An 18207-nucleotide genomic window follows, 5' to 3' on the forward strand; every position below is an offset into this window, starting at 1 on the left:
GAGAAAGGTAACTTTAGAAAGAGACCAGTGATAAGAATGGTCTGCTCACACTGGTCTCCTGTAATGCACTTGGCCCCTGCCCTTTGCCTGCCTCCTCTCCTTGGACCCGAGGCACTACAGCAAAACAACTATTATTCAGCCTTATCTTTATACACTGCCCTGTACAAAGAGGTCTCTAGGTACCATGTGTATTAAGTAGATAATAACATGGTGTTAATTCAGAGTGCTGTTGAGGAGGACGGGCAGGCATTGATTATTTACTGTCTTTTCTGATAAAAGAAATAGGTGAAGCTGGCAGGAGCTGGGTTTAAAGCAAAGGAAAGTGGTGGTTCTTCACACGGTCTGCAGTTGAACTGGAGAATTCCTTGCCACAGGGTGTTGTGGATGCTGAGGGTCTGTGCAAGTTCCAGGACAAGTCCGTGGAAGAGAAACCCACTGAGAATGATTCAGTGCACAGGAACTGCATCTAGTTCAGTGTGAGTTGAACATAGCTGGAGGGAAGGAGAGTGCTGGAGGAAAGAAACACATATACTTGCATTGTTTTTCTACTCCTGTCCAGGCATATGCTTCTAGGCACTGTCAGAGATGGGATACTGGGTGACACCACCCCGTGGTTTGATCCAGTATGCCTGTTCTTATGGCTCTTCAAAGACAGATGCTTTACAGATTAATACACTGTAAGTGTATTCAGGGTTTTTTTTCTGCTTTTTGCAATTACTCACCAGCTGAACTCCTTCCAAACATCCATTAACTAGGGAGGTGGGTCAGACCTGTTCAGACCACACTGAGCCTAAGCAGATATGAGCTAAAAGAACCAGCCTGGAGCGGAAGGTAAGATGCCCAGTCCTGTTAGTTCTATGGAGCTTTCCCAGACCTTCAGATGCCCAAAGGAAGCTGTGACCCCATGGGAAGCCCATGCTGGAGCAGGCTCCTGGCAGGACCTGTGGACCCATGGAGAGAGGAGCCCACTCTGGAGCAGGTTTCCTGGCAGGACTTGTGACTCTGTGGGGGACCTGTGCTGGCACTGCAGCCCATGGGAAGCCCTCACACTGGAGAAGTTTGTGGAGGACTGTCTCCTGCGGCAGGCAACCCATGCTGGAGCTGGGGAGGAGTGTGAGGAGTCATGCCTCTGAGGTGGAAGGAGCGGCAGAGACAGCATGTGATGGACTGACCACAAGCCCCATTCCCTGTCACCCTGCACTGCTGGCAGGGAGGACGTAGAGAAATTGGGAGTGAAATTAAGCCTGGGAAGACTGGGGGGGAGGGGAAGGTGTTCTGAAGATTTGGTTTTATTTCTCATTATCCTACTCTGATTTGATTGGTAATAAATGAAACTGATTTCCCCAAGTCTACTCTGTTTTGCCCGTGATGGTAACTGCTGAGAGAACTCCCTGTCCTTACCTCGACCCACGAGCCTTTCGTTGTGTTTTCTCTCCACTGTCCAGCTGAGGAGAGGAGTGATAGAGTGGGTTTGGTGGGCACCTGGTGTCCAGCCAGGGTCAACCTACCAGAACACGTTCTGGCAGGAACACATTCCTGTGCCCCCTGCTCTAGGTGTACCTGCTCAAGCAGGGGGGTTGGACAAGATGATCTCCAGAGGTCCCTTCCAACCCCTACCATTCTGTGATTCTGTGAAAGACTAAGAGGATGTCTCAGGGCAAAGGTGACCTTGCACCACAGCAGAGTCAAAAGGATCCTGTGGTAACATCCTGCACAGAAGATAACTGCCAGGTAGTATCTTGTGCCACAACATCCCTCAGCTGAACAGTGCTTTGATCTCAATCAGTTCTTCCCTTGTGAAGGCCATGAGCCAGACAGTACTCCCCAGATGACATGTCTTGTGTCCTTCCCCTGCACCAGGCTGCTCCCTTCTCCTCTGCCCTCCCAGTTTGTGCTGCCTCAGTCAGCACAGGCTCCCCTCTCCCTGAAAGCTTTGCAGCTGGCTTTGCTAGTGTTCTTCCATCTGCTCCTTCCCCCTCCAGAAGACATCTGAGGAAGGGCCTGCAAAGGAACTGACAAAAGCTGGGAGAGAGGAGATCTGTGAAATGCCGAGAACTAGAGGAGGGCAGCAAAATGATTCATGCTGTACTGCAGCAAATATGTCAGCAAAGGCTTCTGCAGATGCACTTGAAGCAGGTCTGAGAAGAGAGTAACCATTTCAGAATGAGAGTGAGGAAAGGGCGGGGATGGCAGTGGCAGGGTATCCTCCAGTATGTACAAAGCAGGAGGATGAAGGATGCCAAGGGCAGAGAAGCTGTGTTTCCTGGGAGGCACTGGTATATGGATGAGAAAGGCAAAGGCTGTAGAAAAAGGTCTGAAGGAGGGTGGGTGGAAGGAGAAGGAATGGGTGACAGGCAGATGTGAGGACTGGGAGTCCTTTCTCTGTGAAGCTCCCTGCCTCCAAAGGAAGGTGCTGTGATGGTGGGCCACCATTGAAGGAGAAGGGAAGAGGCCTGATTCTCCACAGCACGCTGACCCAGCTGAAACCCAGCTCTTGGTGCTTGATAGACTTCAGCAGAAGAGCAAAGCACAGCCGGATGGCAGTGAGGTGGCATTAATAGAGGAGGAGTGACTGGAAAAAATGTTTTCTCCTTGCTCAGTCCTTTGTCCTATCCAAAAAGCATTTGTCCCCCAGGCCAGTCACAGCTAATTGGAGCTTCTGATGGCTTTCCTGACCTTTTGGAAGCAATCGTTAAAGGCCAGCTGTTGGTGAAAGCCACTAGCATTGGTGGCATAGGATTATTTCATGGCTGCATTCCAGCAGATGATCTGATTGCCAGTTTACTGATGGCAGATTGATTTTTAGAGGGTACGTAACCTATGGTGCATGTGGGACTGCCAAAGGGGCTCCTGGAGACCAAGCAGGAGACACTGCTGCCCTCAGGCAGAGGCAAAACTCAGCTCTAAAAACAGAGCAGCCCCTCAATACATTGGATGAAGGTCATTGAGCGAAGCTCGCCTGCAGCGGGAGGTCAGCTGGTGTGTGCTACCCAGCCCCAATGTTGCATGGCCCCAAAAAAGAGGCAGGCAGCTAGGGGTGTCGGTAACCGGGATGCTGAGGAGCTTTTCCTAGACCTGAGCTCCACAACAAGTCAGCTCAGCTGACTCTGCCATCCCCACTCGGCACGCGGTGCTGTGAAGCCAGCAAGAGCACGGCTGCCGGCATGCGACAGCCAGCCCACAAGGTAACTGAATCAACCCCACGACTGCGGTGCCGGGAGGGGGGGGCGGCTGAGTCTCACGCTGAGTCACCGCTCGCACTGCATCCATTCCCACCACCCAGCATGGTAAGCACACCCCAGGGGTGCTTGCCACCAGGGGAAGGGCCTCTTTCACCGCTGCATCCCCTTCACCTTGGCTGCAGGAGTCTCACTCAGCCAGAGCTAACACATCAAGCCAGTTCCCACAGCTGGGTTTGCTAAGCATGTATTTAAACACCAGAGAAGCGCTGTAATTCAGTATCAACAAGCCAAGTCAACAGCGTTAACGCATGCTCCTTCCCACCCACTCTACGCGCACATCAGTCACCTACGCTAAGAAGGCTTTACTAAAAGATATACAATGAATGGGGTCACATAGTAAATTCCCAGTTTATGTCATTTAACACCCAGGTTAGGCTGAAAGGTAAATGATACTAAAACTTCTAAAAAAACCAAACCACACTTCCTCTCCCAGGAAGAAGCTGATCTTTCAGAAATCCACTGACGCAGCCAACTTACGCTGCTACTAGCATGCCTAACAAACCTTCAGTTGAACCTGTTTTGATCTGGAAATAAAAGATTTCTGCTCTTTTGATTCACACCAAAGCCCACAGAGACCAAAAAAGAAGAGTTGCATGGAAACCAGTGACCTTTGCCTGATGCCTCCTACCAGTAGTACCATAATCCAAGAAATGGAGCAACTGTAAACACTGCGTTTAATGGAGAGTCTGTAAGTGCAGGAGAAATTCTTTCTGAGAGTCGTTATGCCCCATCTGAGATCGCATTTGCACTGAAGCTCAGTCTACCCAGAAATGGAGGAAGGTCTCAGGTCACTGCAGCAGCACCCTGAAAATGCCAGCTGTTCTGCAGGTGTCCTGGCCTTTGAGCTGTCACGTCTGCTCCAGGCAGGCTAGTGGGGACATTGGCAAGCGGTCCCTAGTGCTGGCTAACACCGCTGATCCCTCCACTATCTGCCGAGACTTGACATGCTCCCTTGCATTTTGAAAGGCTTTGCTAAGTGTGCATTAAGACAGCACACTGCAGGCTCATCAAGGGGCTGAGTCTCTGCAATGGGCTTTAAGTAAGTTTAAAAACAAAAATGGCATGCCAAATGCAGAATCTATTTAGCTTCAGATATAATAGAATTTGTCTGTAACAGGAGATCGGGCAGAATGAGGCCAGCCGGCCATTTGGGAATATGGTTAATGTCATCACTGTAATCCAGGCAGTGCGAAGGGCTAACACTGTGCCCTGGCTATCCTTTGGCAGGACCAGGTAAGGGTCACTGCCCCAAAGGGATGCCAGAAACACGAAAGCACTGTTGGACCCGAGCATCACCCACCGCAGCCCTCGCCACTGGGCGCAGCTGGCCCGGCCGTGTCAGCCCCCGGAGACTGGGAGAGGAGCCCCTCACCCCCGGGGGGCGAGGAAAGCATCTGGCTGCTGCTAAATGCAGCCAGCCCCTCGCCAGCCCCCGCAGCCCAGCGCCCTGACCTGCCGGTGGCGCGACCCTAGGCTCCCTCCTCCCGGCGAAGCCCCTCGCCAGGGTCCCCGAGAGGGACTCTCCAGCCCGGCCGCTTGGTTACGGAGATGACCTGCAAAGTGCCGGGGGCGGGGGTCGTCGCGGGTCCGCCGAGGCGACGCGAGGTGAGCGGGAGGGGGACGCCGGCAGCCCCTCCGCGCCCCTCGGCCCAGGGGGTTTCGCCCGCCGCTTCTGCCGGCTGTCCCTGCCCACAGTGGCGGGGAACGGGGTACGAACGGCCCGGCCGACCCGCCACCCGCCGCCGGTCGCCGGGGACGCGGCCGTTGCCGGGGCGGGGCGTGGGGAGCCGCTCCCGCGCCGGGCGCGCGTGGCAGCCCGGGCGCGGGCGGGGGTGGCGCGCGGGGCCTTGCCGAGCCGGGAGCGCGTGAGCTCGCCACGAGGGCCCTCACACCCCGCAGCGGCCCAGGGAGCTGCTGCAGGGGTGCTGGTGGAGGCATTGGCACGGGTCCTGTACGCTCCCGCGGCGGCAGCTCCTGTGGCACCTCGGCAGCGTGGAAGGAACGGGGCAAGCAGTGCTCTGCGAATGATTAGGTACCAGTATTCCAAAGGTGAATGCTTTGCTCTGCTCCAGACACTTGTTTTGTTGCACATTTGTACTTTAAGGCTCATCAGTATTTGCAACATCTTCCCTCCTAAAGATACGCTGTTGGTGCCCGAAACCGGCTTGCCTCAAGGCCTCACATTTTGGGTCTGTTACTCCTGAATGACAGATTTCAGGCAGGTCCAAGGGGGAGGAAAGCAAATCTGAGAACTCCACCAACAGCAAAATCTTGGTCCATCTGCTGCATACCCATCTCCCTCCTCCTCGGTCAGCTCTTTTTTCATTCTGCAAGTGAGCACCCCCTTGTAGAGCAGGAGAAAGACCTGAATCCTCTGCGTGGCAGTGACTGCACAAATAATGGTGTGAGAGTGAACAAAGGGATGAAAAAGTGCATCTCCTCTTTCTCATTTCTCAGATCTAAGCATGCCAGTATTTCCCAGTAGATTTTCAGATTGAAACATGGCTTTCTTTTGTTCCTTCAAAATGCTGACACACTCGGTAGCTGGTGTATGATGAACGGAGCCAGCCTGTGCCCTGTGGGAGCGTATGCAATACTGGTGCCAGGTCTCATGGTAGTTCTGCAAGTCCGATGGTAGCTGGCATTTTTAGGAAGCTGCACTGACTTTCACATAGAATATACCTCCTGGTCGTGGAGAAGATGTTACAACTGTGATCCAAGATTACCCGAAAGGCTCAGCAACAAAACAATAAATGCAAAGACACATAGATTAAAAAAAGGATCGGGATTTTCAGGCCTCCTTCGTGAGTTTCAACAATGGGGAGTTAGACTTGGGCAGCAATGTACTTCTTTTCTAGGTGTGGCCTGATTCTGTCACTCAACTCCCCAGAAGACAGTGACACCGCCTGTGAGTCAAACTGGTGTTTAACACAGCGGGGGTGTCAGAAGCCTTGCCAAGCCCTTCACAGACGCTGGCCCCGCACTGACCATGTTATTCCTGGCAGCACATCTTCAGGGTTTTTGAGATCTTGAAAGGCAGGAATGAGGGCAGTATAGAACCAAAGATATTTTCTCTTGCACTGCTTTCCATGCACTTACTCCTGAATTCAGTTTGACTCTGAATAGCGAAGGAGATAGCAAAACCTGATCCACAGAAATAGCTCCCCTGAGTTGTCTCCACCAATTGCAAACAGCAACAGGGAAGTCTTTAGCCCACCTCGTGGCTAATATAATGTGAATGTCATGTTTTGAAGACTTTGTGGTTCAACGGAATCCAGCCGCATCTGCCCAGAGTCATTGGATCCCAGAGACAATATTGCCCAAGCATTGCAGTCAGTTGTTGAACTGGATGCAATCAGGTGTTGAATCATATGCGGAAAACAAGTAGTGGTACAAAAAAAATTAATATGGCTGGGTTAGCTCTTTATCTACTTTAGTATTTATTTCCATTCTTCTAGCCATAAGCATGTGTTTCCAGTGAGGTGTGCAGTGGCAGTTGCTCCTCAAATGCTACGGAGTAGCTGACTATGTGGAGGGTGAGACACCTGTATCCATTCCCATTCCCATTCCCATTCCAATTCCCATTCCCACCCCCCCGTCCAGATCTGAAGAGGATGATTGGGAAAGGCTCTGCTTCCTGGTTTTAGTGACTAGAGCATCATCCTACCAGCAAACCCCAGCTGCCCTCTGTAACCCTCCAGCTGTCAGGGCTCAGATTTCCCCCAGACAGTGCCTACGGCGGTGTTGTGCATTATCAGCTCTACTGTCTTTGCCTGGAGTTTGAGGACAGTGTAACAGTAGCCGAACCTCATATCATAACAAATAAATACAAGAGGAGCCAGGTCCTGCAGTGCTTTTTGTGTGTGTGTGGAACATATCCCACAGGGCATCTTCTGCTGCTAATGGGAAGATTCTGGTCCTGTTCTGGAGACAGGGCTATAGCTGTAGGGTGACAACGTTTTTAAGTAAGCATCCCACACATGGTGGACTAGAAACACATTATCCTGCCTGGCCTCTCCCACTCTGATTTCTTTGTCTCACTGAGGGTGCTTGTAAGGACTTGCTGAAAGATGAGCCAAGTAGGGATGAAGGCAGCACCATGTCATCCTGGGAAGGGGAGAGAAGGGAAAAACCTTACTTTATCTGCCCATGACTTAAGCTCACAATTAGGCGTGATTTCCAGAGCTGTGACATCAGAAGCTCAGGCTTTGTCAGAGAGCTCCAAACCTCTGCTCCATCCCCAAATGGTCTTTCATAGCACCACAGACTGTGTTTGTTGGAGATCATCCAGGGAAAGAGACGGTGGCCTGTATGCAGCCTGTGTGCTGCAGGGTCCTGCAGAAGTTAAAGGCAAAGTTGCCCATCTATGGCTGGCCTGGGGAGCTCCCTGTTTCGACCCAAACCTCTGCTCTTGTATTTCCCTTCTCTGCTGCTGTCCTGGTTTCTTTCAGTAATAGGCTCCAGGAAGAAGCAGAGCCTTGCTCCTCTGAAAAAAGATGCTGGATGCAGCCCTTCTCAATCCAGGCATCTTCCACTTCAAGGTGAGTAGTTGAGAGAAGGGCACCCAATGGGATCCTCGTCCCAGCAGTGCTGAGTACAAGGATTGCTGACAGCTGTACGGCACCAGCAGTGAAGCTGTGCTGGGTGTCACTGGGACAGGGACTATTGCCAGAGTAGTGCCCAGGCACAGAAAGGTGCGTTTCCCTCCTCCAGCCTGCTTTGCCTGGCCACCAAGACAACGCGCAGCCAAGCAGCCCTCCTCTCCTCTGATCTGCCTCTCGGTTTCTCCTTGATGGGATGACACCAGCAGCCTCCTTGGAGGCTGTACAAATGCATCTGGTGAGGTTTTTGCCCATGGCAAGGGGCAGACTGTTTGTTCACAGGCAGCTGGAGGTAGCAGGAGTGGAAGGGGGAAAAAACCCAGCTCTATGCACTTGACCTCCAGGTCAGCTCTGCTAGTGCATCTTCTACAGCCCCTTTTGTCCTCACATCACGCTGTGACAGTCAGAAGACACCATACTGATTCAGAACATATTTTATCCAAGGCCTTTACGCCATATGGGGCAGCTTCTCTAGCTGATGCCTTCAGCAAGGCACCCCTTATCTGTCAGATGCAGTTCATCTCTCTGGGGGGGGAAGAACTGCGGGCACAGCTGAAGGTCAGGTTTGAGAGGAGGCAGTTGATGTTTGATGTCTGCCTGACACCGAAGGGATTCACTAAGGCAGGGGCCAGTGGTGTTTGTCCTTGGCCCCAGGGGAGTCCTCTCATGTGGATGGCTTCTACCCTTTCAGTGGAAAGTGGAAAGTTCAGAGGAGCACAGGAAGTTGCCAAAACTGGGGGGGACTCAGCAAATTGAGGGTGCTGAGGAGCGGAGACTGGCTATAAAGCCCTGTCTCCAGGCCCTCCTCAGGCTGGCTCCCTGCAGCTCCTGCTGGAAACCACTGCTTAATAGCAGCCAGCACATCCTGGGGTCCTGGGAGAAGCAGCAAAAGAAACAGCATCCTGGAAGGCGTAATAAGCCCCCTGCACAGCCAGCGCTGAAGGACGAGGGAGCAGGATGCTCTCTGTGCTGCTGCTCCTCCCAAAGCTTTCTGCTTTCCCTGGGTCCCAGCAGGAACTGTGCAGCTGCTGACAGCTATTAATACATGAGGAGAAAGTGGGTTTTGTCTCCTACCACTTCCTGGAATGAATGGTAATCACCCTTAATTAGACTGGATTTGGTTCCACCTCCTACCTTCCAGCCCCCTTGCCTGTGCTGGCAGGCAGAGACTGGCCCATCTGCTGCCTGCGCTGGCTCTGCAGGGAGCAGGGCTCAGCAGCGGGAGCGGAGGCTTGTCTCCCCAGGACATCCTGCAGGCCTTGCTGGTGGATGCTGGGCACAGAGGAGGAGGCAGAGCCTGCCAGCTGGCAGGCTGCAGGAGCTTGTCTCACCCTGGCCTTTCCAGTGGGACACAGGAGCCCTGCAGGGGGTGAGATAAATGATCCCATGAGAGCCTGAAGGTGCAGGTGGGTTGGACACTCTCTCTTTGGGATTAATTAAAGAAACAAGACAGAGGAAGAAATAGTCACAGGATCTGACCTGTTGTTATGATAGGCGTCTCCACCACCACGCATTGCATCCAAGGTCTGGGAAAAGGAGCATCCTTCCTCTGCTGCTGGTGCAAGCTAGCCCCAGGATACACCTGGACTTGTCCCCCATCTCCCATGGGGCAGAGCCCAGCTGCCTTGGGGTTAGTCAGGATACGACCTGCCTAAGGGGGTTATTTTTTCCCTTTTTACACCACTCCACCTCTGTCCTGACCTCTGAAGCAGGAAGGTTTCTTTCACCCAGGTTACTTTAGCTCAGGTGCAAAAATAGTGTGGGAGGTTTTCTTCATCCTCTGAGGCTGTGCCTCCCAGGAATCATGTCCCAGGAAGATGGAGGCAAATGTGTATGGCTGTTAAATCTTTCATATACATCCCAAACTCTGGCTCTGGGGCAGGACATCCTTGGCCCCGGTGTTTGCCCAAAAAGCTTGCTAAGGCTGTGCTTTGCTAACTCCAGCTCTGCTGTCCTGACCATCTGAACAGCCATGGTGTCTCAACAGTCATTGCTGCTCCCCAAAACTTTGGGTTTATCCCTGCTTGGTTCAGCTCAGCAGCTGGTAACACTTTCCACTGCAGGAACCCCTTTCCTTCAGTGACCCTTGCTTCTTGTAGCAGGGTGAGAGGAAAAGGGCAACACTCTGCCTCATCCTGCCACGCTGAAGCTCCCCAGGTAAGACAGTTTATTTCTCTCTACTTAGTTTTTATTTTCTTTTTCCAGATGGTATGTTTTCTTGACCGAATAATGAAAACCTTCCTGCAGATAGGATTTGTACCCAGGGGCCTACTGGCTCCCATTTGAAAATGCCTCTCTCCCTGCTGCTGGAGCTGTCTCTTGTCCCTCTCTCTGAGGCCCCTCCAGTGCCAGGCCAGAAGACTCAGGTTCCTCTGCAGACTCCCACTCAGCCCCTTGCGTTGCATCAAAATGCCAGATGGCACACTAGGCTCACACAGGAGCTGTGCCAGGCTCCCCTCCCTTTCTCTCCACCCTTCGATCTACAGAAAAGAGGTGGAGAACCAGCATTGCCAGATTTCAGGCTGCCGTGTTTGCTCCAGCTTCCCTGGTCTTCAGCCCCAGTTGCAGTGGGATCGATGTGGGAGGTGCTGGCAGAACCCCAGACCAAGGGGCGCCAGGGAAGGGAGGACCTGCTCCGAAGATCTCCCCTGTGCCCAGCTCCCAGGCTATGCTATAAATAACAAGTAGTGCCTAGGACGTGACCACAGCCGCTGCTTCCTCCATGCTCCCTTGTCCCTGCTTCCTTCCCTACTGTTGGAAAATGTGTTGTTCAGCTAGGGTTGTTCACCACCACTGGGTAACTGCCTGCAAAGGTAGTTACAGGTCTGAAGGTTTAGCAAGCTTCTCTTGGGCAGGACAAACCCCTAGTTCCCCCTTATTGAAATGAGCAGGAGGAGGGGAAAAGCAGAGTAACAACCCTGCCAGAAAGCATCACTCAGAGGCTGTGGGCAGCAGAAACATCCTATTTGTGAGCACTGCTGGGAGCATGGGGCTGTATTTGGGCAGCAAAAGGGACTCATGGAGGATTTTTTCAGATATTTCCAATCTTTCTGCTTCAGATGGCTGTGTTAGTGCAATGCCTGCTGCTTTTGGCTCAGAACTGGGTGGCCCCTTGAGCAATCCCTCCTTTCCTGGAGGGACTCTGACACTTCCTGCTGGCTTTTCTTGATACCTAGGGATGGGCATCTCCATTAGCATTGCCTGAGCTCTAGGGTCTCCACGGTCACTACTGTGTCACAGTAACACCCGTGGCTCCTGTCCCTGGAGCATGCATCCCCTCACTGCCAGGTTGCTGCCAGTCATCTCCTTGGAGGGAACGGGGAAGACATCTCCTTTAGTAGGGTCCAGGAGGAGACATGCACAGAAACAGGGCTAGCTGCAGCAGGTCAGGCCATGAAGGAAATAATTAATAAAATAACACTGGTCACGGAACACTTGATAGCCCTCATCCTCTGCACCTCACCTCCTGTGAAATGGGGTGCTGTTATGTCCTTGCCGAGGGTGCTGGCTGCAGCCAGGTCCCCTTGGCCACACTGGCCACATTCCTCCCTGCCCTGCCCTGCACACTTGGCCACTGGCTGCAGGGCTCTCCGGTATGGATGGCATCACCTCACTTGACAAACCTGGCAGTGGGTGTGTGAACCAAGCTGGGACGAAATGTGTGCTGCTGTACTGGCACCGTGGCTGCTGGGGTGCTGTGAGGAGGGAGAGGGACAAGGAGAGGAGGGGAGGGGAGGGGAGGGGAGAGGAGAGGCTGCATTTTCACTTGGAGGAGGGAAAGCATCTAGTTAGTGACTTCTATTCCCGTCTGGGCTTTTTGCAGCCTTCACGACATTCATAGCAGGTGTGAAGCTTTTCCCTTCCCAGGCTGGGGATGAGAGTTAGTGGGAGGCTGTTTTCCAGCACTCTCATGGAGATACTCTGTTGGTTTTGCATGGTCTTTTTTTTTTCCCAGGGTGGTCCATGCTTTGTATTTTAGCTTGTGACTCTGTGTCATTCCCTTCCCTGCCCCAATTTCCACCTCTCCCTGTTGTGCCATGATTTGATAAACCCAAGATGCTTGTGAGAGGGGTAAGTGCTCTATAGGGATGTGGAGGGAGCTCAGGTCCTACAGCACAAGCGGTGCACAGGGAGATTTGGAAAGCCCAGTGCTGGCAGTGGAGCATCATTCCCTCATGTGGCCACCAGAAAACAGCTCAGAAGTCCAGGGGCTTTGTTATATTTGAAATGAAGGCATCGTCCCTGCTTGCCTTATTTACCTTCAAGACCAGCTTGGCTGTGATACCCCTTGCAGAGGGACACCCCTTCCCTTGAAGGCTGGGGACACTCTTCAGAGTGACACACAGAAGAGGGAGACCAGTGCAGAGGGCGGTGAGCTCTTCCAGCACCCCGGGACAGCTGGGTTGTGTGGGCCGGGGAGGTGGGGGCACCTGGGGAAGGAGGCACCTTTTCCATCTCTCAGACTGTTGGTGTTCCCCAGCAGCAGCTCTGCACATCCTGCATCAGCAGTTGCAGGGTCTGGAGTGAGGCATCCTGGGGGAGGCAGAAGGCGGGGCCCCATTCACCCCGTCGCAGAAAGCAGCAAGGACAATGTTGGGGCGGTCACTGTGGTGGGAGTCAGACGCTGATGGGACAGGACAGCCTGGGAGCTTGCACGCCAAGGGCTGCTGAGTTGACACTGTCCTTTGGTGCCCTCTTCCCACCCCAGCAGAGCCCGGCACCGGCAAGGCTGGGGAGCTGCCGGCTGCCATCACCGTCCCTCCAGAGACACGCTTTGTGACAGATCCACTTCCCACAACTGCTGCGCCTGGCTCCCAGGCACTCCCCAGCCCTGCAGCAGGGTGCGGGGGCCACGGCAGAGCCCCAGCCCCCTTCGCATTCCCTTTCAGGCCTCATCTGGCAGAGCAGGGGAACCTGAGGCGTCACGCTGTGTGCTGGATACACGCTGCCAAACGCCTCCAGCTGCAGCTATCTGCCACTGCTTGTCTGCCTGTCTCTACCGCGTCTGGCAGCAGCACAGGCCAGCTCAGGGAGAACCACCGGGCTTCCCTCTTGCGCCCGTTGCCACATCGGGATTGCACTGGCAAAGGGGCCTGGGCTCAGCCCTGGCATGCTGCAGGCTATGCTTGTAGCTGCTGAGCCATGCTGCCTGGAAACCACATGCTTGAGGGTTTGTTCAAGGGCCAGAGCTTGCCTTATCCCTGCAGGGTGCCTTTGAACCCAGGAGGAAGTGAACCAGAATGTTCCCAAGTGCCAAGCCCAACTGCTGCCTTTGTGTCTGGCCTGTCCCTGGGTTATGCCCTGCAGTGCTTCCTCCAGGCCAGTGTAAAGCCTTCCATCTCTGAATTTTAAGCCCAGCTGTACCCCTCTACTGTAAGGCCCCTAGCTCCACTTGCCAGGGCCAGCTCATCCTGGTTGGCTGTGCTTTTTGATTGCACTGCTTGGTGGGTCTCTCCTTCTTCCATCTCCCTGGCTGGGTGTCCAGGGCTGGGTGTCCAGGGTGATGCTGCTCCCCTGGGGCTGGGGGCTCCCTCCACAGAGCCTTTGCTTGCCATTTTCTCAGCAAGTAGCTACCAGTGTGGAAGCTGCCTGGCCCTTGGACGTGGATAAGGGGTCTCTTCTCCTGAAGCCTGACTCTGGTAGGGAGTAGTGGTGCCCGTAGAAGGGAGACCCCAGACATCCCACCCTCTGCTGCTGCTGCGGGGCTGCAAGGGCTAGTAGCTCTCGGGTCGCTCTCGGGGTGACCAGCCTGCTGCAGGGAGCTCTCCTGGCTCTCCGGGCCTTTGGTCTATTCCAGGTGGGTGATTCCTGTGTTTCTAACAAGGCAGGGGAAGACAATTAAAATCCCAAGTGAGCAATGCAGCCAGGCTGAGCCAGGAAACGTCAGAGATGTCTCTGTCAACACGGCAGCTGAGGCAGGCAGGCAGGCAGCTTCTTAATTATTGATGGTGCTTATAAATAAATGCTGGGACAGGGATGAGAAGGTCACAGCGGAGCAGAGGAGCTGCCTCTGGGTGGGGGAGGGAACCTAAGAGCTTGCTTTCTTTAAAGGTCATTTAGTTTTGCATCTTTTTCCCCTTTCTCTTTAAAACTTGGTGATATTTGAGTTGATGGATTATCTTCCTTTTGTGGCTTCATCTTGCACCTACCTAACCCAGCCAGCTGGGAAGAGGAGGAGGAGGGAGGAAAGGCACCTACAAGTGGGGGCAGCAGGGAAGGAAGGGGGAGGGAGGGAACACTGTCTGAAATGTGGGACAAACAGGCAAACGAGACAACAAAATTAGTAGAGCAGCAAATCCCAACCCGAGTGTAAATAATTCCTCACCATGTGAAAAGAAGGTTTACGTAGGCTCAGATTTATCTTCCCATTTCTGGAGCTCAAGCCCGGGCCACCTCTGATGCAAAGCAAGATGGAAGTGCATGAGACAAGGCTGGGCAAGGACTAGAAGGCGATGCAGGGATCTTGGTTGGGGACTCAAATAATAACCCAGTGGCCGCATAGCCTCAGGGACTTTTGCAGCAGATTCAGGCTGGAGCGTCTTGGAAAGATCAGACTATCTGATGGCAGTAGCTCTGGGACAGGGACCACAGAGCCAGCTGAAAACGTAGGAAGGAATTTGGACTGGAATCACAGCAGGACTTTAAAGTTGACAGCCACCAAGGGAGTCTTTAATCCTTGTGGGTGGTAGGACTCCACAACTTACTCTGAAGCCCCCCAGCTTGCAAGAGCAACAGAGGCACCATGTGCAGTATGAACCCGGGTAAGATGGAGCTCCTTCCAGTCTCCCCCACAGCAGACCCTGCAGGACAGGGTCTCCTTGTATCCCCTTCTCCAGTCTCAGGAGGACCATTACACATGGTGGGCAGCAGCACCCCAGTGCCTGGGGCTGGTTGTGGGTGTAGCTTTGCTCATCTTCCCACTGGGAACTCTAGTTGCATGACAGCAGGGTGAGTGGCTCAGCAGTGTGTGGCTGATGCAACAGCTCATGGCTCTTTGGATAGTGGATCTGGATGCAGACAAGGTAACATCATGACAGCCTCAGGGCACACTCTATGTGCTGACATCCTGGGCTCCCACCATCCACCCTCTGGTAGATTAGAGACCCAGAATGGCACAAATCAATCAAAATTCATCCTTTGATTTCCCTCCAGTGGGCTGCACCCCTGTCAGGAGGGTGGGCTCAGTAGCAGGGTGCTCCTGATGGTGGGCTGGATGGTGTGATGCTGGTGGTGGGGAGGATGGCGGGGGAGCAGAGTCCTTCTCCCAGTCCCGTGGGTTTTCCCAGCACTTTCTGGAGGAGAGAGGAGCTCTGGTTGCAGCCAAGCAAACCGCTTCCCTCAGCAAGTGGCAGGGAAACGCCATCTGCAATCCAAGCTGAGGAGCTGACTGCAAGGTGCCAGCGCTGTCACGCAGGGAACCGGCTGGCCGTGAAGGGCAGGCAGCAAAGGCAAGCTGCTGGGATTCCCTGTGAAATGCCTCTCCTGACTCCGTGGGCTCGTGGCACGCTGCTGGGGGTGGTGTTCTGCTGTGGTTTAAGGCCAGCTCTTTCCCTGGCAATAGTCTCTAGGAGCTGGGGACTCAGAGACCCCCTGTCCCTCATTGCCAGGCCCAGGGGCTGCTCCTGCCCAGCCTGCATGCCCTACACACTGCCTGTCCCTCAGCTGAATGCCTCTAGTAGGGTCACCACCTCCTTTCACAGGCAGCTGGGATGCAGAAGATGAGTGGCAGCACCAGCTCAAGGTGGCCCTGAGCACCTCCCAAGGTATGGGACGTCCTGCCTTGCCACAAATATTCTGGGTTCATGGGTTCACCACTACAGCCTTGTGCATGCTGTGCAGCAGCTGCCTGCGCCGTGGGTGCTGCTTGGTGTGGGTGCCTGGCTGCTGTGGGAGCGGGAAACCCACAGGGGAGTAGTGTGGTGGTGAGAGTCTACAAGTGTAACCCAGAAACCCACGCATATGCATGTAGAATCAGAATGGTTTAGGTTGGAAGGGACCTTTAAAGGTCACCTAGTCCAACCCCTCTGCAGCGAGCAGGGACATCTTCAACGAGATCAGGTTGCTCAAAGCCCCGTCCAATCTGACCTGGAAAGTTTCCATCTATAACCTCACTGGGCAACCTGTTCCAGTGTTGCCAGGTGACAGGAGGGAAATCACACCTGAAATCATGAGATGTGAGACCTGAGTAAGTGCAGGCAGGTGCCTGGCAGGTTTGTGCAGGCGTGTGAGGGCGTCCCTGCACGTGTAGGGGATCTGCTGCTTCTACCTGCTGGTGGGCTCGTCCCTGGGGATGTGCCTCAGCCTGCAGACTTTGGGGGCTCAGTGCCATGCTCGGTTGTGAGCCAGAAGAGCACTTACTGCTGCTATCCCCAGAGCAAGGGGAGGTAGTCATGGCCGATGGGGAGACCCCAGCTGCTCCTTGTGCCCACTGGCCATCTCCTGCAGGCACCGGTGGCAGGGATGAGGTGTCCCAGTAGGGGAGGAACTGTGCCCTGGTTCCCTGCACCAGCCACTGAGCTGTTCCCCCTCACTGCAGTGCTCAGGCTTGGACATGCTGTGTTACATTTGGTGTCTCCAGGAGATGCTCAGCTCCAGCCATGAGGGACCAAGCCCCAAGGCTTTTGAGCCTGTGGCTCAGCATGCATTTGGCATCCTCTGTGTGGCTTACTCTGCTACCACCACTATCACCCCAGCACCTTCCTGCAGGGAGTCCCATGGGACCGCGGGTGCAGAGCCTCGGGTCCCTACAGCAGCCAGCCCCAGGACTGGGGGTGGCAGGGGTGCCTACAGAGAGTTGGGCTTCTCGCAGGTGCTGCATGCCAGCTTCTCACCCTGCAGCCCAGGCTATCCAGAGCAAAGCTCCTGGAGCAAAGTGGGCGAGAACGGACAAGTGTGTACTTTCTGCTCCCTTTTTGCCTAAGTCAGGTAGTTGCTTGGGATTGGGACTGGCGAGCCCTTGCACTGCATGTGTCCTTAAGAGACCTCAGGGTCCATCTGGACTTACGGAGGTGTTGCCAACCTGACAGCACCTGTTCACAGCAAAAAAACCCATCATCTCTAATTAGTTTTCCACTCTTGCCATCCCTCTGTGTGCACGTGTTTGGAGTTACAAATATGCGCCCAGGGTACTGCTCACACCTTAGCTCCTTGATGACTGTAAGTGAACTTAGGCTGCTATTTTGGCTGAAGAGCTATATTTAAAACTCATGTTTCATTCCCCCAAGCTCTTCCAGCTGAGCATTGCTTGACCCACCACTGAAATGGAGCGTCTCAGGCTGAAACGTGGTGGTAATGTGGCTGCAGCATGGGACTTGCATGTGTTGCCCTTCTGTGCCAGGGAAAGGGGAAGATGGGACATAAGTCTGTGCATTGGGGGTTCGCCAGGAGAACAGCAGGAAATGCTGTCTCCTGGGATCAGCAATGGCCTGGCAGTGCCATGGCTCAAAAAATAGCATTTCTACTGCAGCAACCCACTCTACTGGCCTGGGGTTATATGGGCACCACAGATGCCTCATCAAAAGTATTTTTTTGTAGGATCAGTTCATTTTTCTCCTTCAATTACAGAGCACATTTAGTACTGCTGGACTTACGGGATCTAGTAAGATCATGACTTGGTTATGCTGTGACCTCATTGATGACCCACTTAAATCCTTGCAGGCTCAGAAAGAGGAAAGGAAATACTGAATTTCATGCCCAGAAAGGCCAAGAGCAGCAAAGGAGGAGAAAGAAAATAGGATGACCTTCCTGCTTGGAGACCAAGACTGCCCTGGCTGAGGCAGAAGAGCCAGTGCTGTCGCAGGAGGCTGCAGCCCTGCCCACTGACCAGGTGGTTTTTAACATTTATAGGAAGGCAGTGCAGGAGATGTAGCACCCCTGGGTGCAGGGGGTGCTAGAGCTGCTGCAGATTCAGAGAAGGGGCTGTGGTTCCAGCTGGAGGTGCAAACATTGGGAAACACCGATACCAAACAGGTGTGGAGATGGTATAGGACTGGCCTGATACCACATGGTCTGTGTGGCTGTTGCAGAGCAACTCCCCCAGCCTAAGCAGGTCTTTCAGCTGATCCCACAGGCAGCCATGGGCAGAGAAGCTGGGTGGTTGAGTGCTCCCTGCTCAAAGGTGTGCTGCTACCAGCTCCAGAGCCGTTTGATGAGCTGTGGGACTTGGTCCTCAGCAGCCTCCTGCCACTCTAGGCTGCCTTCTGGAAAGCCTGGCTGCAGAAGTCACCCAAGACCACCCACAGACGGCACAGAGGATGGCCAGATCGACACCCCTACTCTGCTTTAGGAGCCCTATAACCCTTGCTGGCTGACATCTGTGCAGTGTAAGGCTGTGGTGGGCCTCTCCCATCGCCCACCTTCCACCA

This window comes from Phalacrocorax carbo, chromosome 3, assembly GCF_963921805.1.
Source record: "Phalacrocorax carbo chromosome 3, bPhaCar2.1, whole genome shotgun sequence".
Taxonomy (NCBI): Eukaryota; Metazoa; Chordata; class Aves; order Suliformes; family Phalacrocoracidae; genus Phalacrocorax; species Phalacrocorax carbo.